The sequence below is a fragment of the Bos taurus genome, chromosome 25 (genome assembly GCF_002263795.3).
Source record: "Bos taurus isolate L1 Dominette 01449 registration number 42190680 breed Hereford chromosome 25, ARS-UCD2.0, whole genome shotgun sequence".
In the NCBI taxonomy this organism is placed as follows: Eukaryota; Metazoa; Chordata; class Mammalia; order Artiodactyla; family Bovidae; genus Bos; species Bos taurus.
In genome coordinates, this window is record NC_037352.1 from 30,593,092 (window position 1) to 30,617,466 (window position 24,375).

At 40.5% G+C, this 24,375-nt stretch overlaps 1 protein-coding gene and 1 pseudogene across 9 annotated transcripts in view; both read right to left on the reverse strand.

Moving 5' to 3' along the window:
* The window catches only part of LOC132343903 (large ribosomal subunit protein eL38-like), a 34,455-nt pseudogene extending 23,768 nt beyond the window's left edge, over positions 1-10,687 (reverse strand).
* AUTS2 (activator of transcription and developmental regulator AUTS2) overlaps positions 1-24,375 on the reverse strand; it is a 1,215,681-nt gene that overhangs the window by 810,843 nt on the left and 380,463 nt on the right. The window lies entirely within an intron of this gene.

Genomic DNA, 24,375 nt, shown 5'->3' on the forward strand with positions numbered 1-24,375 from the left:
TTGTATTTGATAATTTGAGCTAAAGATAGAAAAGATACATCTCTCCACTGGAATAAGAATATGATGGGAGAACACAAAGTTGAATTACATCTCTGCCCTGCTTCTTCATTCCAAACAATTCCCACACCATCCTTTGGGTGAAGAAGGCAAAAGCCTCATCTCTGAGATGAGAGCCCAGAAAGGTATTTTCAACTGTGCATTAGGATTAGACTTTCCACTGCTGTTCTTTGAATTTTGTGGCTAATAATTTGTACAACTGGACACGACTGACATTTTTATCTGTAATAACTTGACTTAGCTCTTTAAATTTAAAAGCCAGAATAGAGAACAGTATGATTACAGCACAATCTGAGGGCCTAGTGAGTGACACATGATACAAAAATCATTTTGATCCCACCACTGTTTACCTCTTCTAACTCCTGCCATTTCTCTCCTTTGCAAATTATACTCATTTTATTGTTTGCAATTCTGTCATTATATTAGACCGATCATATCTCTATGTACAGAGAGCTCTGATTATTAAGCTAATTCTTAAAAAAAAAAAACTGTGTTGCAATGCAACTGATATAGTAGAACAATTTGGGCATGAGTTTTGCGTTTGCTTGTGTACGATTTTATATATAACAAATACAAATAGGTGCTATCAAACAGTATTTGTCTTTCTCTCTCTGACGTATCTCACTTAGCATAACACCCTGCAAGTTCATCCATGTAGTTGCTAATGGCAAAATTTCATGTAAGACACATCTTACAGAACCCAGGTCTCCTTGCTAAGCCTCACACACTGAGGAGAGGTGACAGTGGAGGTGTTTTCTGTCTGAAGTGACCTCTCTCAGATATCTGCATGGCTTACTACTCCCTTACCTCCAGCAAATCCTGGCTGTAAGTTCCCTCAATAAGGTCCAACCTGACTGCATTATTAAAAAATTCACTATTCTCCAGCTACATAGAGAGGTTTTCCTCTTTACATGCTTTCTATCTAGAATTTTTACCTTCCAAAACACTTAAAGATTTATGTACTTAACTTTTTTTTCTTGCATTATTCATTAGAATCTAAGCTCAATGACAGGAGATTTTTTCCTGCTTAGTTTGGATATCATCAGCCCACTATTTAGAACTGCACCTGACACATGGGTCAAGAAATATTCACTAAAAAAATGAATACACATATGGAGGCACAAGCATGGTTATTTAAACCATTATAAGAGTCAAATTAATAATTTCAAATCCATAGAACCAAGCACTTTTAAGGAACTTGCTCAAATACATGAAAACTATGGAGAAGTCCTGGGCTCTAACTGAAGGGCAACATCCATTTAGAAGGCTAGACATAGGTTCCCCTCCTCCCACCTCAGAGAGCTCTTAGAATTACAGGACATGTTTTTTAAAATGTGAATGTGGTCATATTTATAGCTGGAGGTAAATTGGCTCCACATTGTCATCATTTCTACAGAGAAAGAATGACCAAGTCACTCCTCTGCATTCACAGCACCTGCAACAAAGCCACTTGAAAACAAGTGGTGGAGTGGGACGCATTCAAAAAGAAATTCACGGCTGAGAAGGCAGGGATCATGAAATACAAACCAAAGTGTTTCACAGAAAAATCTCTAGAAATGGCAGAATATTAAATTGTATCTGACCTCTAAGTCACTCAAAGTCCACCCAAGTCTGTGGGTCAGTAACAAATCCCAAATGTCAAGCTCATTCTCTTTGCCACTGACTTTACAAAATGGACTTCCGATGTCTATTTGCAGGTGTCTACATACAAAAGAACTTGGCAAACAAGTACTTGGCTCTGAGGCACGCTGAGTTGGTCAATTTAAGTCCATGTCTAAACCAGCATTTCATACGTAGTTTGTGATCATCAAATAAAAAGATATGTGCGTCTTCAAGCACATGGCGATACTAAGTGTACTCTTAGACTGCAAGATTTAAAAGAACACGTGACCCATTCTTGACATCGTGTCTCTCCAAACCTCTGATTTCTCATCTGAAAATAGGGATAATGCCAGCTGTGCCTCATGGGTTATTGTAAGGATTAAATGGACTAAAGTTCATTTTCTACTTTCAGATAATAAGCACCACCTATATCGTTAAATCTCTACCACCCTATCTGTACACTTACGACTGAGGTATGAGAGTCACCAGAGGAGCCCCTAGAGTCATCAGAGGAGTTTAAAGGTCACAGGCCTACCCTGTAAACACGCTAATTTAAATGGACTGGGATAGAGTTTGTTTAAAAGTTCCAGTTTCAGGTTATTTCCACATGGAGCCAGATTGGAAACTCAAGATTTAGATTCTAATACCCAGATTCAGTAGTCAGGGGTAGGTTAGGAAATATGTAGTTTTTCACAGGTACCTTACAAAAATTCTTACAATCAAGCAGTATAAGAAACTCATCTAATAAATATAAGAAAGCATTAAAAGCATTTATCATAGGAATTAGCACAAAGTAAGCACTCAGTGGCAAAATAGAAAACAATTGTATGTTTATAACTATGTATAAACTATGTTTATAACTATGTATATATATATGTGTGCACACACACACACATATATATATATAGAAAGAGAGGGAGAGAGAAAAAGAATATGGATTAATCTAGGCAGGGATTTGCCTAGATTCATGTGTTTGAAACAAATCCACAATCATATACTATTTATTTTATCTATACAACATCTATGCTTCCAACTGCATTTTAACAAATACAGTTGAAAAGTATGTTAAAAATATATACTAGAATACAAGTTTTTTTAAGTTTTTAGAACTTTCCATAAAGGAAAAATGTGATCTGAATAAGTCTGGTGTAACTTTTGAGAAGGAGGGAAGGAAGAAGAGTGGGCAGGAGGAAGAAGGGACAGAAAAGAAAATTAAGTCACATAAACATTGGCCCTGAGTAGTGACGAGGGGCGTATATGAGGAAGGGTACTTGTCTTACAAAAAAAAAAAAAACACTTAAACACTTGTGTTCTCTTTGTCTCCAGACGCGGGCAAGGACTAGCATTTACCGACTGGCTGTGTGCCAGGTATCCGACACCCATAAACTTAGTCAGTGCTCCCAGACAGCACTGCAAGGGAGCCCTCACCATCCACAACCCACACAGCACACAACCTGCACGAAACACAGCAGGACTTTTCTCTCAGAGTCAGAGGCTCGGCCACTTGGCCCAGAAGGCCGGCTCCTGTGAGGAGAAGCGCAGAGAACAGGCCCCTGCGGCACAGCCCTCAGCGCTGGCGGTCCTCTCTACAGTGTCTGCTGCAGCTCTGGGAAGGCGGGGCCAGAGTTCCTGCCTGTACTGCCTCTGGAGACACAGCACATCGAACAATCTCTGCTCAACAGGTAAACAGCAGGGCCCTCTCAGGGTCAGAGACTATCGCTGAGGGAACTTACAAACTCCTGAGGAGGGAGCTCTGGGAATGAAGTCTTTATTAAAATGGCCAGTCAGTCCTCAGGGTGAAAGATGATGAAAACTGACTGGTGTTGTAAAACACCTTCCTCCACAACAAAGTGGACCCACCTGAGAGACACTCTGGGAAAGACAAGTTGAGTGACTCAGACTGTACACAGGCAGAAATTTTCAGTAGAGTGGTGAAAGTGAAAGTGAAGTCGCTCAGTCGTGTCTGACTCTTTTTGACCTCACGGACTGTAGCCTATCAGGGTCCTCTGTCCATGGGATTTTCCAGGCAAGAATACTGCAGTGGGTTGCCATTTCCAGTAGAGTGGTACAGATTCCCAAAACACTGCTGGGTTGGATGTATCTATCAGCTTTCAGGCATATTTTGGCTGTCACAGATCATGTCAAGCATGATCATGAAGACCGATGGAAGGACTCACCAACTCGAATTCTATGGGTTAAGAAGGAAAGGAATGTAGAAACTAGCCAGAAAGAACTCAAATGCTCCAGAAGACCAGCAGCAACAATTCTGCCGAGGCAGCAGAGCAGGCCCTTGGCCTTCTGTCTGCAGTGGCAGCCAATCGCCTTGACCCAGAGGTGCCTGGCTGTGGGCACCGCTGGGCATAAAAACTGAAGAATGATTTGCAAAACAACTCTTAAGTATTAAGTATCCCGGGAAGCAGAAGGCAAACACGAGATGAAGAGAAACAGGAGGAGGAAGAACCCTTCTGAAAAATGTTCTCCGTAATAGTCTCAGTAGGTATTTAATTTCTATTTTTTCCCTTTTCTGTGAATTCACAAAGGCCAAATCTTCCAGTTAAATTAGAGTGCAGTAAAGCACTAAGTCAGCATTCAACAGGTTTAATTACTGTGTAAATGAAAGAAATTATTATTCATTCATGACATTTACTTCAGATCCAATGCTAGCTGCTTTTATGTAAAGTTGAGGGTGAGGGGAGTAAAACTCAGATGGGGAGAAAAGAACAAGAATTAGGATATATAATTACAGCTGTATTTCTTTGCCAAGTATTACTGAGCCTAAACAAAAAAGTGCTTGTTTGCTCTCTTGAGAAAAAGCATGTGATCCATCAGTGGTGGCTCTAAAGAAAGCCTCCCCTCTCCTGACACACGGCCAGGCTTGATAGGTAGACCAATATTTGAAAAGCCAGTAACAGGGGCTTATTAAGGCCACAAAGCCTGGAGAGCCCATTGTGGTTCAACAGTCCTGAACTCTGGGAACAATCCTAGCAGTCAGGCCCTACAAGGTAATGGATGTCCCACTGCACCAGGAGAGAAAAAGGGCCAGTTGATGCTATCAGGACAACTAGACAATGAGTCTTTTTTAATGAATTTGCACTGAGCTTAAACAGCTCGCACAAGCAGAAAAGACACACACACACATACACACACACACACACACACATATGCACAAAACCCTAAACTAAATCACATGTGGAATTTATTTTTCATTCTCATCTGTCTGCCTGGTGGAAGAGATTCAAGAGAGGGTGCCTGGGGAACTACTTCACAACAGGCAGAAGTATCTGTCCACAAATCAGCATTCACTGAATGGGAGATAATCTGTCACCTGAATTGTTAACCCTCCATGGTTTTCTCAGAACACAGTTATTACAGACTATAATCCCACTGAAATGTTTTAAGTTTTCCAAAGTACACTCTGAATAAAGTCAAACACCTAATCAAAACATATCATCTTCCTACTCCAACATATTCACACAGGCAAGAGAACACACACAAACACACATAGGGATATTTTTGGAACCAGTTATTCTCAAATCTTTCCTAAACCTCCAACCACTAGCATTCAATTACTACAAATACTACAGCAGTCAGGAATTGGCAGTAACAATCTCAGTTTGTTTTAAAACCTGAGGCCACACAAGTTGTGGACAAGAAATTATTGTAGAACAATTTAGACAGATTTAAAGGACCAAGCACAAATCTGAGAATAATAATGAAGCTGCGATTGTTAAGGCTGAAGGTTTACTTGTTGGCTTAGAAGACTAACTGAATAAACTGAGCTGTTGAAAAAAATAAAACAATGTTTGCAGATACCTTAAATATTTCCTGAGACTAAATACCTTTACTGGACTTAAAGCTTTCTGCTAATTTCAGTTCCAATGTCTCAATTTCCACTGGCAAGAATCTAACATGTATTTTAGGATAAAGGAAATAGCAATTATCTGCATAAAAAAGTATTTGACTGAATAGAAAATTGTTTATGCATTATTATTGTTAACAATTACTGAGAACTGCAGCAATGTTATTTAGACAAACCATTGTTATGTATTAAAGCTTGACTGAGAGTCAGAATAAAGTAAAGGGCTTGGTGTTCAGTCAATATTCTAGTGGAGCCCCAGATTCTTTCAATTCCTGACTTCTCAATTTTAAATTGTGAATGGTACAAAGAAATACCAGTGGAAGCCCGATTAATAAATCTCTCAATTCTTCCTCCAATGTATTCTTGAAGCTCAATACAGGATCACGGTATGATTACCACAAGCTAGGTTTTCCTGGGGCCTGAAGCAGGTAGCATTATGATTTCTGTCTGTACACTGCCTAAGCCCTTGTCTCCTTTAAAGCTCTGATTTTTCTCAAGGTTACTGTTTCAAGTTTTATAAGACTTTTATTCTACCAGGGAGCATTTCTTACTACTTTATTCTGAATTAGGCCTTAAAAGAGATCACCTTCCTTCCCCCACTTTTAGAAAAGGAAAATAAAATCAGAATCCTTATATATATATATCTCTTCATGGCATGTGGGATCTTAAGTTCCCCGACCAGGGATCGAACCCATGCCCTCTACATTGGAAGTATGGAGTTTTAACCACCGGACTGCTAGGGAAGCCTCTAAAATATATTTTTAAACCTTATTATTGTTTTTGTTGCCTCAGCACCTTTTCTTCATTCTTTGGTAACCACAGCTCAAGTTTCCTTTGAAGAATTAACGCCACCTACCTCAGGCTCCCAGCAGAGTCACACCACCACAGGGTGTGGTCATCACATAGATCCAGTCACAAGTAACTGATTTAAGAATGGCCATGTGACCAATGTCAGACCACAGAGGAGTAGTAGCATGATTCTTGTTGGAAAGGACAAGAATGAGGGTCACTCTCCCAGGGCTGCTGAGCTGGCAGAACATGTGAGTCGTCTCTGCTTCTACCCCACAGAAGCCAACACAGAGGAAGCCCTGCTGAAGGATGGAGGCAGGTTTCCAAAAAAGCTAAGCTCCTGAAATTCAGATACTTTTAGCTCAGTTTACCCCTTAGCTCCGGAGAAGGCAATGGCACCCCACTCCAGTACTCTTGCCTGGAAAATTCCATGAATGGCAGAGCCTGGTGGGCTGCTGTCTATGGGGTCACACAGAGTCGGACACAACTGAGCGACTTCACTTTCACTTTTCACTTTCATGCATTGGAGAAGGAAATGGCAACCCACTCCTGTGTTCTTGCCTGGAGAATCCCAGGGACGGGGAAGCCTGGTGGGCTGCCGTCTATGGGGTCGCACAGAGTCAGACATGACTGAAGCGACTTAGCAGCAGCAGCAACCCCTTAGCTCTGTGATTCTTAAACCCATAAAAGTTTGAATTGGGGCTAAGGTGCAGAGATGTTTCAACAATTTATGTTAAAGGTAGTACTGCCTTTTTAATCCTGTTCTGCAGCTCTGGTGTAACCACACTTCTTTTCAACCATCCCAAACTTCCTCCAGGTATCATCTCCAAAAAGCCTTCCTGGGTGACTGTTTCAAATATATTCAGAGGCACACAGGCTGATAATCCCTCAACTCCAGCTCAACCATAACTATGCAACAGGTCAGGTGCTCTCATATGTGACCTACTCATTCATTATATATCACCTGCTCTTTTTATTCTTATATAGTTATGCAGTCTGTGAAGCTTCCACAACTAGGATTTATATTACATTGTATAATATTATGCACAGATTTTAGACTCAGAAGATCTGAGCTTAACCTCACCCTTTCACTGGCTTCTTTGAATTCTGCTTCTCACATCTGTAATGTTAGGCTAATAATATTATTTTTCCCAACTTTAGTAAGATGTAAATGTCATATGACATTATATAAATTTCAGGTATATGGGGTGATTTGATATACTTGTATATTGCAAAATGAGTACATACTATCTGCTGTAAATGATAGCTGTGATAACAAAGTTACATAACTTGTGAATGTATGTTGCAATCTTTAAAGCACAAAGTAAGTGATACTGCTGGTGGTGGTGATGTCTCTTATGTTCCCCTCAGTAGATCTGTGAATGAGCTGAGAGGTGGAGGGAACCACTAATCATCACTTGGTCCTTGAGTTCCTGTGCTCCTTTCCCACATGAATACAGTCATTGAGTGATATGATAGACAGGAGCATCACCAAAAATGCCAGGAAGAGGATATGACTAGTGGACAAATATGAGATTTCCAGGCTCTGGAATAAAAGGATTTCCATATCTGATATCTTGATCTAATTGAGTTTTTCCCATTTTTGAGGGGAGGCCTTGTAGATATAAATATAATATATAAAAACAACATTATAGATGTATCACAGAAGAACTATGTTCTTTGCTTAGATATCCAACAAGCTACTTTAAAACAAAGAAAAATGTGTTTTAGGGGAGAAAATATTCAGATATCAAGATAAACTCTGTATTCACAATGTAATTTTGGGAAAAAGAAACTGCTTATATTTCATCCCCAGTTCCTAATGCTTTTAAAGTAAAGAGTTGTGACTGGATGAGTTCCAAGGTCTTTCTCAGCTCTACAATAATGTTTTTTAAATAAGATTTTCAGAGCATATTCAGGTTTACAATCAAACTGGGAGGAAGGCACAGAGAATCCCCATATTCCTCCTGCTCCAAACACGCACAGGCCCCCATACACTCTGGAAATGGCACCTTAAAAAAATACCAAAGACGCACCTCCAATGACACACCACAGTCGCCTGAAGTTCTAGAGTAACTTTCAACCTCCTAATGCTTTAGATTATCATATGACATAGTGTTTAATTTCCTATTACATTTCAATTGATCTAAGCTCCCATAAACACATCTGAAGTTTACTGAGTGAACAACACATACTTGTTTTCCAAATGTGTTAACAATGGTCTATTTCCTGGAATGTTTTAAGGAAATTCTCATCCAAGGGCTACCTACGGGGGAGACCATTTGAGAGGCAGTGACAACCAGCTGCTCATTTGTTTCCATCAGTGGTTAGTGAGCCACTCCTGTCAGGATTCTGAAAGAACACTGGAATGGATGGAGCAATCCTGGGGATCATTCCTCATTCATAGAAAGGCCCACAGGAAAAACAAAATGTTTAATTCACATTGCTGTGGCCCACATCTGTCTTCCATCTGACCTTTCTGAAGTGCTTTCCTACACTATCACCTCAGCAGGTGTCCCTGGACCTCAAATCACTTCACTAAAAGCACAAATAAAATTAAGCTCAACTGTTCAGTGATGGGAAATGAAGGCACTAAGAGGTCCCTGTACTGATCCCTCCAGGAAGGTCAGGACAGACCTGTGCGCACAAGATGCTGCACTTCCAGCTCTCTGCGCCAGTTTCCCATCACTCCCATCAATTAATGACTTTCACGTTAATTAAACACAAGATTTCTTGTCACTTCACAAGATCCCATATGTCCTCTTCCCACTGCCCAGTACTTCTTCTACTGACTTAAGCTCAGCTCTACTCTCTCAGCCTTACATCTCTATAAACAATGTCCCCAGCAGGAAGAGCTAACACTCCTATGGAGCCAATGTGCCAGGCACCACCATATGCAAATACCCTTTCAGAGGTTATCTCTTTTAAACCTCACCAACCAACCCTATGAAGTAAATTTGTTACTACTTCACAGATGAGGAAATTGACACACAAGGAGGTAAAGTGGCATGCACAAAGTGTTTACTGCAGTCTTCTATTTCTCTTTTTTAAATTACTTTTCTTCTGAACACAGATTTACTCATTTTCCCACTGTCTAAATAGTGACCGGGTACACACATCTAGAAGGCAGTAACAACTGTCAGGAGAACATCTCAAGCCTCAAAACAGAAACAATCCATGGAACCCTGAGTCTTGGTTGTATTCACAACTTAAATGACCAACCAGTCACACACAAAAACCTCCTCTGTCTTCTCCCCAGTTGCCCCACACTCCACAAATATTTATTAAATAACTACTATGTGTCAGATACAAGGCTAGAAGCTGTCTGTTCTCTAGTAGCTATTCTGAGGAGCTGAATTTATCATTTTGGATCCATGATTTCAACAACTTTCTACCTAAACTAGAATTCTGCACATAATAAATGAATCTGATCCTCAACATTTCCTCAGATGCTTAGTGCGTATTTTTATTTTTAATCAGGTTTACTGAGGCAACACTGATACACATAATTGATGTATATACAGTGCACTGCACATAAAGTGATAGCACTTTGAGCTATTAGGTCAACACACTCTCCAGAGAGCAAAGCTTACTCCACTAAAATGCTCCAGGAGGGCCCACTCACAGTCCTGAGGATCCAGAGATCGACCAAATTCAAGTCCTGCCCATCTTGAGTTGCAGATGATTGCATGTTACCAATTCCTGGGGTCACAGAACCGTGAATGAGTTTGACAGACATATTACCATGCAATTTATTCCAAAGCATTTCTCAACCCACACAGCAGTAAAGTTGCCCTGTTCAAACTCACGATGCACTCAAAGTCTGTCTTTACATTTCATCTTTTCTTATTTTTCAGCACTTCTTCCATCTTTGCTCTCCTGTGTTTATTCATGTTCTACCCCTTCTTTCATTAAAAAGTGTTCCTAGGGAAAGTGAAGTGAAGTCGCTCAGTCGTGTCCAGCTCTTTGCAACCCCATGGACTATACAGTCCATGGAACTCTCCAGGTCAGTGTACTGGAGTAGGAAGCCTTTCCCTTCTCCAGGGGATCTGCTCATTCACATTAAGTTAGCAAATCACTAAGATGAGCATGAAGCTGAAGCTCCAATACTTTGCCCACTTGATTCAAAGAGCTGACTCATTAGAAAAAACTCTGATGCTGGTAAAGATTGAAGGCGGGAGGAGAAGGGGACCACAGAGGATGAAATGGTTGGATGACATCACCAACTCAATGAACATGAGTTTGAGCAAACTCCTGGAGACAGTGAAGGACAAGGAAGCCTAAAGTGCTGTAGTCCACAGGGTCGCAAAGAGTCAGACACAACTGAGCAACTGAACAACAAACTACAACAACATGTCCAAGCTTAGTGTTACTTTTTCCAAGGAGTACTGGAAATTAAATAGGAAACCAGTGTCTAATTGCTCACTTTAAACCACGAGCTAGTTACACAGGGGTGAAATCCTCTAGCCAATCCATTATTTCCCTGAAATCCTGTGACATGGGCAGCTATTAATCTATTCTTAGCCTTCTGGTTCAATCATTCATTCATTCAGTAGTTAGTGGGTGCCTGTCACGTCCCAGCCAGTATTGTAGGTATCAGGAAATGCCGGTATACAAAACATGCAAAAATCCTGTCCTACAGTTCACAAGTTAAAGAGAAGCATGCACCACAAAAAACTCCATGTATGATGTATAATTATGACCCGAACCTGGATCTCCCGCATTGTAGACAGACACTTTACCATCTGAGCCACCAGGGAAGTCTATAATTATGATATATGACATTAAATGTTATCCGTTCTTTCAGGATCTATGTACAAAGGATCTGAGAAGTTTTTTATCTTGTTTGAATGATGCCATGATGCACAATAGAAGCCGGAAAAAACTAGCACTGGCCACCTTGGCTAAGTCACACACTGCCCTGAAAAACAGTTTCCTCTGCTCACAAAGAAAGCTGGGTTAGGAGAATTCTAAACTCATCTTTTCAGATTTTCTAATTGGCTCGGGGAAGAATACGGGTCACAAAGAGAAGATTGTTAAACAAGTCAGACTTCTAGTCTTCTGCAGGAATAAAGACCCTATAAAGAGGCAAACATCATTCTTTATGTCACTAGAGACAGCAACCTTTCAACAGCCACTTAGCACATCCCTGAAACCAGCAACAATGTGAAGGCAGCTTTAGCAAAGCTGGCAGATGCATTCTCAAAGGGACACTCAGAGAATCACTCATGTTCATGCCCCCCTCTTTGCTTCCTCCTTTCGCCAACCCCTAGAAGTGTTTATGGTTTGAAAAACAGTAACTATTTTTATCTTCCAAGTTTGAAATGAGGTATCATCTGGCACAGATGAAAATGAACTAAATATTTTCTAAAAAATACTCAAAATTCTCCACTGAGGGTAACAACAAAACTGGTAAACACACTTACCCTCTCCCTGGGCAAACATATACAACAAGTTGAAAACAAAATGCTTCTATTGACAGGAAACCCAGTAGATACCTGGAATTATGCACCTTTTCCTTCTACTGCACATTCCTAATCTTCATTTCTTACATACTAAAGAATATTATTTATCTACATAGAGCCATTTAATGAGCATATTCTAGTAATAGAATCTATGTGTACCAACTAAAAACTACTTCATCATCAAACTCAGTATTTAAATACAGATGGAAACAAGAGAGCAAGCAGCCTTTCACAGAGTTTTGGAAATGATGAAAAATCATTTTAATCATTGCTTTTCCATAGTTATCTTCTCTTTATTATACTTTCCCCCAATTTTCACTGTGAAAATATTCCCACACTTAGTTTCTCTTTATTATATTCTTTATTTTCCCTCAATCTCTATTGTGAAAATATTTAAATCCAGAGAGAAGTTAAAAAAAGAGTACAACAAATGCCCATATATTCTTTGCTCAGATTCACCAATTGCAGTATTAAACTGGACATGGAACAACAGACTGGTCCCAAATTGGGAAATGAGTACATCAAGACTGTATATTGTCATCCTGCTTATTTAACTTATATGCAGTGTACATCATGAGAAATGCTGGACTGGAAGAAACACAAGCTGGAATCACAATTGCCAGGAGAAGTATGGATAACCTCAGATACACAGATGACACCACCCTTACAGCAGAAAGTGAAGAAGAACTCAAGAGCCTCTTGATGAAACTGAAAGAGGAGAGTGAAAAAGTTGGCTTAAAACTCAACAATCAGAAAACTAAGACCATGGCATCCGGTCCCATCACTTCATGGCAAATAAATGGGGAAATAATGGAAACAGTGTCTGACTTTATTTTGGGGGGCTCCAAAATCACAGCAGATGGTGACTGCAGCCATGAACACTTGCTCCTTGGAAGAAATACTATGATTAACCTAGACAGCATATTAAAAAGCAGAGACATTACTTTACCAACAAAGGTCCGTCTAGTCAGAGCCATGGTTTTTCCAGTACTCATGTATGGATGTGAGAGTTGGACTATAAAGTAAGCTGAGCACCAAAGAATTGATGCTTTTGAACTGTGGTGTTGGAGAAGACTCTTGAGAGTCCCTTGGACTGCAAGAAGATCCAACCAGTCAATCCTAAAGGAAATCAGTCCTGAATATTCATTGGAAGGACTGACGTTGAAGCTGAAACTCCAATACTTTGGCCACCCGATGCAAAGAACTGACTCATTAGAAAAGATCCTGATGCTGGGAAAGATTGAAGGCAGGAGGAGAAGGGAACAAGAGAGGATGAGATGCTTGGATGGCATCACCGATTGGATGGACATGAATCTGAACAAGCTCCAGGAGGTGGTGATGGACAGGGAAGCCTAGCGTCCTGCAGTCCATGGGGCTGCAAACAGTTGGACACGACTGAGCGACTGAACGGAGAAGGCAATGGCACCCCACTCCAGTACTCTTGCCTGGAAAATTCCATGGAAGGAGGAGCCTGGTAGGCTATAGTCCATGGGGTCGCGAAGAGTTGTACACAACTGTGTGACTTCACTTTCACTTTTCACTTTCATGCATTGGAGAAGGAAATGGCAACCCACTCCAGTGTTCTTGCCTGGAGAATCCCAGGGACGGGGGAGCCTGGCGGGCTGCCGTCTATGGGGTCTCACAGCGTCAGACACGACTGAAGCGACTTAGCAGAGCGACTGAACTGAACTGTCACAATATCACTAATTAACATTTTGTTAGTTGTGCCCACCCTTTGCCTCCTTCCTTCCCTTCCCATCTCCCCTTTCCTTCTCTCCCCACTCTATGCCATCTACACCCACACATACACACAATGTTGTTGAAACACCTGAAAACAGCTTCAAACTTTGATACTTTATCCCTTTATTTCAGGACATCCAGGACATCTTCTGAATTGGAGATCCAGGACATTCTCCTCTATTACTACAGTATCATTAACATTCTCAAGAGTTTAATATTTATCCAGTACTACCATCTAATACAGTCCAATTTCTAAATTTTCCTAGTTGTCCCCAAGTGACCTTTATAGCATTTTCCTCAACCAAGGATTTGCTCAAAGCTCACACTCTGCTTTCCTGATTGTCATGTCTCTGTAGCCTCCTTTAATCTAGAATAGCCCTCCTAGCACCTGTTCATTTTATCTAGTTTAACACAGTTACAGATCCAATGTTCTATGATTGTCCTGTGAACTGAATTACAGTGTCAAATTACTCTTTTATAAATAGCTGTAAAATGTTTAATCCATCTGAGGGATATAATGGTGGGATAAGGAATGGCTTTAAAATTTTATAGACTTAAAATCCTCAAGTCTTTTCATCTCAGTATTGTCTCTGAGACCACAGGCACATAGTCCAAAAGCCGCCTCTGCAAAACTTCTCTACAGACATTACACACCCAATTCTGACTGTCAAACCTACTGCCACTACAACTCTAAGATATTAAGTCATTATATCCAAAAGAATATTTTGTTTTTAAGACTGGGAAAGGGTTACCAGTATTTGAGTCAGAGGTAACACAAAATTAATCAAATAATTACCACATTATCTCGTTTAGTCATTGTGTCAGACTCTTTCACAAGCCCATGGACTGTAGCCTGTTAAACTCCTCTGTCCATGGGATTTCTCAGACAAGAATACTGGAGTGGGTTGCCATTTCCTTCTCCAGGTGATCTTCCCAACCCAAGGACTGAACCCGAGTCTTCCTCATCAGCAGGTGGGTTCTTTACCACCTGGCCACCAGGGAAGCCCACTACTGACCAGGGGATTTTTGCAGAATCTAACACCTATGGCGTTAATATATCTCTAGTTAATAACGTGTTAATTTGTTTCCCACATTTAAATCAGAATCTCAAGCATGGCGGTGCACCAGAAAATTTACACTAAGAATTGAAAGGAATATGACTTATTCCACTAATAACTGAGTCCTCACAGCCAATGTGGATAATTTTTCAGAACACATACAAAATAATAATGTTAATATAAATGAATATTTACTGTGCCTTACAGAAAACTTAGTTCTTCAAGAAAGAAGCACAGTCCTAGTCAAGGAGGACAGTCTGGAGACCCTTAGAAATACTGGAAAGTTTGCAATGGCCTTTGTCCAAAACCGATAAAGTTCTGACCTGAAAACTGGCTTTATTGCCATGAACAGCCACAGTGGTAGGAAGGAAGAAGGCATTGGGATTATTTTTTTCCAAATAAGCTTGACTGTGGATTTCCACACAGAATTGCAACTAACAATTCCAGGTTATGGAAAACATTATTTGCAGGAAGCAAATCTAATTTAATTTTTTCATTGCTAACATAATACCTGTCATACAAAAGGGGCTTGTTTGGTCCATTTACACATTCATCTAACAAATGCTGATTTACTGCACTCACTGTAGCCAGGAAACATACTCTGTGCTGAGGATGTTAACAGTGAATAACATCCTAAAGGTCCTGCTATCACTGAATTGCAACCTTCAATAAGAAATAAAAAGCCCTAAAGTAAATGCATTTTCAAAGAGAATCATTTCAGATGGTTGTAAGTAATATTAAGGAATTCAAAGGGAAAATCACATAATGAAAAAGAAGCAAAGGGGCAAACAAGGACAGGTGATCCAAGAAGATGACACTGAAGAGTTAAGGTCTGAACTGAGATCTAAGGGGGAAGATAAAAGCCACCACGTGAGAATACGAGGCAGAGAAACCTGGGCCATGTGAACAGGCTAAGGAACTACAGATGGCTGATGACAGACTCAAGGTCTAGTGGGATAGAGGCAATGAAAGTGGGCAGGGGTCACTCATGACTTCAGAAGTCATGACCAAGTGTTGAGATTGTATTCTGACTGAAATGACGAGTCCTAGAGGATTCTGGACAGGACAATGCTGAACTGTAACGGATGTTTCTAAAAGGTTTATCATATTGGCCAACATGTGCAGAACGATAAAACCATCACCACAACGAAAATCAGTGAATCATATGCCTCAACCCCCTTGTTTACGCCTTTAATTATATTTCCAGGACTAATAAGAGGCAGAAGTACACAATCACAGCCTTGTGTAGGCAGTGTAAGAAACGAAGGAAACAGCTACTAGATCTGGTCTTCACCTCTATTCAAGGACACAGACAAGACTGAACAAGAGGGAAACAGCACACTGCACATGCTCCGAATGTATCTGGGGGAGTCACATCAGCAAAATAGTGGAGTAAGAGATACTAGCCTTGGTCACCCTACACCTCCCCCCACCCAAATTACACAGCTATTCATGAACAAAAGTAGTCTTTAGAGAGCCCAAGAATCCAATTAGGAACACAGAGGAGCAAAAAACAAAGAGAAACTGCACAGAAAGGATAGCTGGGGAGATGCGCTTGGCTGAGATATCAAGAGACAGCTGGGAACAAAAAAGAAAAGCGAGAGCCATGAGTATCACGCACACAAAGGTGTCACCATGGTCCCCAGTGGCCAGCTCTGCAAAAATCACTGGCAGCCTTTAATGCTGAAGACTTCAACAGCCTCCACCACAGCAGGAGATCCCCAGAGAGGGAGGCAACGCTGTTCACCTCCCAGAAGGAGCTGCGGTTACACTTCCCCAGGCTCACGTGAAGGTGCCTCCACTACTACCACACACGCCTCCAACGGTAGAGTTTCAGGGGCTTCGCATGGAACCACACTTCAAACCCAAGCTCCACAGCCAGGCCACGTGTATCCACATCTCGGGCACCAGAGCCACCACCGCTCTGTGCTAGCAGTTCCCCAGACCCTGTAGGTGCAATGGTTCAGAAAATGTATGTGTTGCAGAAGCTGGCACCATGGCTTCTTCATTAGAAACTAGCACCAGGTCTGCCACAGAAGCACCTGCAAGCTGAACCTGGCACAGAGAGGGCTGGTATGCCCTGGAAGAAAGAGAGAGGAGAGGAGCTCCTCAGGACACTCCACCACTGAACACCCCAAAAGAACTCACTGATACCACAGGTACCCACAGCCTTGGCCAATGAAGACCACTAATGTCTTCCCCAATGCTTGCCTCAGCTGACAGAGCTTCAAAAGAATTACACCACTGGGCTTTCCCCAGAGTCAGAACCACCACACATCCCCACTCAGCAAGTGCCCAAACATACTCTCACAGGTGAAGACACTTCCCTACCAAACCAATCCATAAGAACTGGAAGAGGCAATTGCACCATCAAATGTACAAAGATCAACAACACACTTTTGCTTGCTTCAAACACAAAACATACACACATACACACACAAAACAAAATCAAGGAAACATAACTACCAAACGAACACCATAATATCCCAGTAGTGACATCCCTGAAATGGAGATTGTGAATTTGCAGAGAAGAATTAAAAAATAATTATTTTAAGGAAGCGCAATGATTTAAGGTAATACAGATAGACACCTAAATGAAATCGGGGGGGGGGGGGTGGAACATGGAAAAAATGAGAAGTTCAACAGAAATACAGAAATTAAAAAAAAAAAAAAAAAAGAGCCAAAATGGACTTCTGGAGCTGAAAAATTCGATGAAGGAAATGAAAACCACAATAGAGAGTATCAAAAGCAGACCTGATCAACAGAAAAATCTGAACTCAAAGACAAGTCATTTCAAACTGCCCAGAGGAGAAAAGGGAGTGAAAAAGAGTAAAGAAATCCTAAAAGGGTCATGGGATACCCCAAAATGAACACTATTCTCATTATGGCAGTCCCCAAAGGAACAGATAGGGAAAGGGGTAGAAAGTTTATTTAAAGAAATCATGGCTGAAAACTTCCCAAATCTTTTGAGAGACACAGGCACCCAGGGGAAGAATAAATGGGTAAAAATTCTGTATGCAATCAAAGTTGCCACCAGCTTTAAACAGACTGTCATGTGGGCTTCCCAAGTGGTGACAGTGGTAAAGAATCCTAATCCTACGCCTACCAATGCAGGTAGATGTAAGAGGCCCGGGATCGATCCCTGGGTAAGGAAGATCGGTTGGAGGAGGGTATGGCAACCTACTCCAATATTCTTGCCTGGAGAATCCCATGGATAGAGGAGCCTGACAGGCTGCAGTTCACAGGGTTGCACAAAGTTGGACACAACTGAGGCGACCTAGCATGTATGCATGGTAACCCCAAAGCAAAAACCTAAAGGAGATACACAAAAGACAAAAAAAAAGGAATCAAAGCATACCACTATAGAAAACTATGAAATGACAAAGGAAAACAGTAAGAGAAGAAACAATGGAACTACCAAACTGTCAGAAAACAATTAACAAGATGGTAAGAGCAAATCTTTACCTTATAATTACTTTAAAACTAAAACTGTTTAAATTTCCCAATCAAAACCACATAAGCAGATGAGTAAATAAAAAACAAGGCACGACTACATGCTGCCAGGAAGAAACTCACTTTGGTTTTAAGAACACACATAAGCTAAAAGTAAGGGTATAAGAAAAGATAACCCATGCAAATGGCAACAAAAAGAAAGCAGCCAGCCATAGCTATACTTAACATCAGACGAAATAGACTTTAAATGTAAAACTGTGACAAGATTAAGAAGGATTAACCAGTCCCTTCTGAAGGAGATCAGCCCTGGGATTTCTTTGGAAGGAATGATGCTAAAGCTGAAACTCCAGTACTTTGGCCACCTCATGCAAAGAGCTGACTCATTGGAAAAGACTCTGATGCTGGGAGGGATTGGGGGCAGGAGGAGAAGGGGACGACAGAGGATGAGATGGCTGGATGGCATCACCGACTCGATGGACATGAGTCTGAGTGAACTCCGGGAGTTGGTGATGGACAGGGAGGCATGGCGTGCTGCAATTCATGGGGTCGCAAAGAGTCGGACACAACTGAGTGACTGGACTGAACTGAACTGAACTGAAGAAGGTTATTATATAATGATATAGGGTAAAATTTATCAGAAAGACATAACTCTTGTAAATATATATGCACCCAACATGGGAATAAATAAATATATTAAACAAATATTAACAGATCTGAAGGCAGTAAAAATACAACAACATAATAGTGGGAGAGTTAAATGTCCTACTTTTAATAAGAGAAAATTTATCCTAAAAGAAAATATGGAAATATTGGACTTTAGACCAAAGGAGCCTACCAGACATATATAAAACATTCCATCCAACAGCACAGAATACACATTCCATGAGCACATGGAACTTTCTAAAGAACAAATTTTATTATAGGGAACAACACTGGTCTTAACAAGATTATGAAGATTAAAATCGTATCAAGTATCCTTGCTGACCATAATAGAAAATAGGAAAAAATTGACATTAGAAACCTGGAGAATTCACACACACGTGGAAATAAGCAACATACTACTCACAAGCAATGGCTCAAGGAAGAAATATTTTCCAACCCTAAAAAAGGAGAAAATCCTGTCATTTGCAACAAAATGGATGAATGTGAAGGGCATTATGCTATGTGAAATAAGCTAGAGAAAGACAAACATTGCATGCTATCATGTACATGTGAAATTTTTTTAAAAGTCAAATTTGAAGAAAAAGAAAGTACAATGGTGGCTGCCAAGGGCTGGGGGCTGGAGAAAATGTTGGTCAAAGGGTTCAATCTTTGTTATATGATAAGGAAGTTTTGAGGATCTAATGTACAGCAGAGTGACTGCAGTTCGCAGCACTACTGTACATATGAAATTTGCTAAGAGTGGATATTAAGCATATCAAGCTTCCCATCTCTCATACACACACACATAATTGTGTGAGGAGATTGCGAACATATATCAAATCATCACACTGTACACTTTTAAGTATATATGATTTTACTTATCAATGATACCTCAGTAAAGCTGAAAAAAAATGTACTTGGGAACCTGCTCAATGGCTTCAGACATATGGCTGAATGAGAAATAGCTTAACTTTTAGTATGTCATTAGTTTTTCCTCTTAAGAAAAATGCCAGTAAAATCTTTCCCAAAATTTGATGTCACTACCTAGGGTCCATAATCACCTTCAGATTTTGGTGCAGTAATGATCTCACAATGCTGACATGTGACACAGGCAGCCCAGCCCCTCCCAACCACGGCTCCCAGATCATTCATCTGCCAAGGCCTACAGACAACTATAGGCTGAGCACTGAAGAACTGATGCTTTCAAATTATGGTGCTGGAGAAGACACCTGAAAGTCCCTTGGTCTGCAAGATCAAACCAGTCAATCCTAAAGGAAATGAGTCCTGAATATTCATTCAGAGGACTGTTGATTAAGTTGAAGCCCCAATACTTTGGCCACCTGATGCAAAAAACTGACTCACTGGAAAAGACCCTGATGCTGGTAAAGACTGAAGGCAAAAGGGAAAGGGGTGGCAGAGGATGACATGGTTAGACAGCATCACCGACTCAATGGACATGAATTTGAGCAAACTCCAGGAGACAGAGGAGGAGAGAAAACTGGTATGCCATGGTCCATGGGGTTGCAGAGAGTCGGACATGACCGAGTGATTGAACAATAAGAACAGGAGAAAATCAGAAAGAGTGTTAGAGCAGTGGGGTGGCTGGGTTTCGAGAAAGTGTTGTTCGGTCTGAAGAAGAATGGAAAGGGGTCAACTACTACTTAACGGCAATTTCAGAAAAACTACCCCAGGAAGGGGAAAAGACTTCCACAGATCACCTGCAAGGCACCAGGGTAAAGGGTCTATCTTAATTTGTATAAAAAGATCAACAAGGTGAAACATTTTTTTTAAAATAACATAACTGAAAAGGAAAAAAAAAAAACTCCACACATGTTCATGATCCTAAAAACTCCACTATCAGGAAATCTTTTGCTAGAGTGAAACACTGAAGAAGCTATCAAAGTTTCCATAAACACTTTAGAACTTGAATTAATAAACATAAAGCTTCCCTTTTTGAAAAACACTTCTTTGAAAAGAAAAAAATCTGATTAACACAATATGAATCAACATTAGGTCAAAATCCTTAGATTTTTAACCATATAATTGTTTTCAAAAGTTCCCACATGATAAAAAGCATGATAGTTCAAATCAGAGTCAACACATAAACTCCATAATGAAAGTACACTGCTTGATGCATCACAGTATTTTATAGTTACATACATCTGTTCTTTGTTGTATTCCCAGAACCCTGGAGGAAGAAACACTGTCTTTGAATATACATTTCATACAGACAGAAACCTTTGGTGCATATATTTCTTCAATAATTCCTTTAAACAATGTATAAATGTATCACCTATATGTATAATTTTGTTACTTCCTCCCAAACTATATATTTATTTCCATAACATATTGGCTTTGCCAAATATTAATAAAGCTAACAAGCTCAGTTTAGTTCAGTTCGGTTGTTCAGTCAAGTCCGACTCTTTGCGACCCCATGAATTGCACCACGCCAGGCCTTCCTGTCCATCACCAACTTCCGGAGTTCACTCAAACTCATGGGCATCGAGTCGGTGATACCATCCAGCCATCTCATCCTCTGTCATCCCCTTCTCCTTCTGCCCCCAATCCCTCCCAGCATCAGGGTCTTTTCCAATGAGTCAATTCTTCGCATGAGGTGGCCAAAGTACTGGAGTTTCAGCTTCAGCATCAGTTCTTCCAAGGAACACCCAGGACTGATCTCCTTTAGGATGGACTGGTTGGATCTCCTTGCAGTCCAAGGGACTCTCAAGAGTCTTCTCCAACACCACAGTTCCAAAGCATCAATTCTTCGGTGCTCAGCTTTCTTCACAGTCCAACTCTCACATCCGTACATGACCACTGGAAAAACCATAGCCTTGACTAGACAGACCTTTGTTGGCAAAGTAATGTCTCTGCTTTTTAAGATGCTATCTAGGTTGGTTGTAACTTTTCTTCCAAAGAGTAAGTGTCTTTTAATTTCATGGCTGCAGTCATGAAATTTCACCATCTGCAGTGATTCTGGAGCCCAAAAAATAAAGTCTGACACTGTTTCCACTGTTTCCCCATCTATTTCCCATGAAGTGATGGGACCAGATGCCATGATCTTCGTTTTCTGAATGTTGAGCTTTAAGCCAACGTTTTCACTCTCCTCTTTCACTTTCATCAAGAGGCTCTTCAGTTCCTCTTCACTTTCTGCCATAAGGGTGGTGTCGTCTGCATATCTGAGCTTATTGATATTTCTCCCGGCAATCTTGATTCCAGCTTGTGCTTCTTCCAGCCCAGCGTTTCTCATGATGTACTCTGCATATAAGTTAAATAAGCAGGGTGACAATATACAGCCTTGATATACTCCTTTTCCTATTTGGAACCAGTCTGTTGTTCCATGTCCAGTTCTAACTATTGCTTCCTGACCTGCATATAGGTTTCTCAAGAGGCAGGTCAGGTGGTCTGGTATTCCCATCTCTTTCAGAATTTTCCACAGTTTATTGTGATCCACACAGTCAAAGGCTTTGGCATAGTCAATAAAGCAGAAATAGATGTTTTTCTGGAACTCTCTTGCTTTTTTGATGATCCAGCAGATGTTGGCAATACTCATGTAAATGCTTTTATCTTCCTTAATAGAAGTGGCCATTTGACAGAAAACACAAAATGCTACAATAAGACTCATTAGCTCTTTGACATACAAAGTGAAGGCTTTTTTTTTTCATGCACATTTATACAATCTTTGCACACATGCAGTGCAGGGCACACTCCTTCAGATTCTAGAGGGCTATAGCATGCTTCCTATCACTGTAATGAAGTCACTCTCAGGAACTTCAACAATTTGAAAATGAGAATGTAAAGCTACATCCACCACATAATTTTCTATGGATTTTTCCTTCATGCCAAAAAAAACTGACTCCATGTAAGTTCTCAACAAGGGAATAAATTGGCAAGTTATAATGAAAACCCAAAGGAACTGTGACAAATACTACATAGAAACATCAGAAAGAATGAGATGTGGATAAGTGCAAAAAGGACAATATAAAAGCATGTAGAAATAATTACAGAAGTAAATAAGGGCACACAGGGAAAGGCACAAGCAAAAACTAAAACTTATGCCAATGTTAGGATTATAATGGCTTTTTCCTAACAAAAGGAAAGGAAAGTTAGTAATGAATGAAAGAAAAGGTTCAAGGCCAGTTACACCATTGGTTTCTAACTACAGTCTACACTTCCGGCCACTAAGCAGGATTCCAGGCTTACTGCTCTTCTGCAGACTGCAGGGTTTGGACTACATTGCTTTGCAGCTCCAAAATTCAAACAGTCTTTCCTTGTCACTAAACGGTAAAGTCTTCCCTTGTTTCTTGTTGGATGACAGTCACTATATGATAAAGTCCTTGAACATTATACCAAGAAAGAATCTGAGTATGTCCCCAAATTATACCCCATCTAATTCTCTCTGAAGGCTTTCATCTTGTCAAGGACAGGGCAAAACTGAGTCTTCCACTGGTTAAGTAAATGGCCAGGCTGCTGGGTTATCACATGCCAAGACCCATGCTTTCCCTCTGACAGCTTGTTTGGTTCCCTGAGTGGTAAAAGAGGCTGAAGAGAAACAAACAAATTCATGTAATTTTTCTTCATTTTACCTGTGGGTGATGACTCCCACTGGTAAGCATGGCCTTGCTTCTGTCTTTTATTCTTCTCTCAGGCTCACACATAAATAACATGCACACTCCAGAGGCCCAAAGAAAATACTCCATGTTTTTATGGATGCCCTGGAGCAAAAGAGGGAAAAGAAAGGAAAAGAAAAGGAAAAAAAAAAACACCCAAAAACATAGCACACAAAGCCTTCCTTGTTCTTGTAATCTTTCTTAGACAAATTCTACGCTAGAGAAAGCCACAGCTGAGTATTTCATGGTGGTGTTAAACACTACTTAAGTCCCATGAGAGGGGAGCCATGCACTCCCTTTAGTATTCACTGTGCTAAGCTTACTCAGCTTTCCTGAAAGATAATCTAACAGAGCAGTCAGAAGGAAAAAGCACAGACCAAGGTTACTTGCTCTTAGCTGCTTATACACCATTTATTTCCTGCCCAGGAAAGAAAGCAAATAAAAATGTTCTTGGGACCAGTTCTCATGAAGTCTGGTATTCTTCCCTGCACAGAGATAGGCCAAACATTCATAGACCAATTCAATAAATTAAATTCAGGCAATATATTCCTAAAACTTTGTTCTATGCCACAGACACATATACTCCAGGAAGACTAGATTTCTTGTCCTCAAGGAACACCCGATCTCAGAACAAAACAACACAGATACATACTAGATTAATGTGAACAAATAGCTAAGCAAAAATAGAAACTCAGGATTAGCTTTATAAATCAAAGAAAAAGACGGTAAGTGCAAATGCTATTACCATAAACAATGCAGAATAAACAACTCACTATGTGCACATTTCAAATGCGAAGAACAGGAGGACGCGTATCGTGATGGCTCTGACTAATCTCACACAGCCTATCAGGGGCCCACTCATGCTCTAATGACTCCCAGTGTATCTTGTTAGAAGGAGATGCCATTTATTAATGCTTGCATTTTACTCTTTAAGTTTTTCCACGATTTATACACAAATTTGAAGTATTTCAAGACTTGTGACACTCAAAGACCAGACTGACTTCACAACTCTCAAGCATTGATGATGGGTAATAAAGACCATGATGAGTATCATTTAGATGGCTGTAATGGAATATAAAAACCACAGGCAATAAACAGTA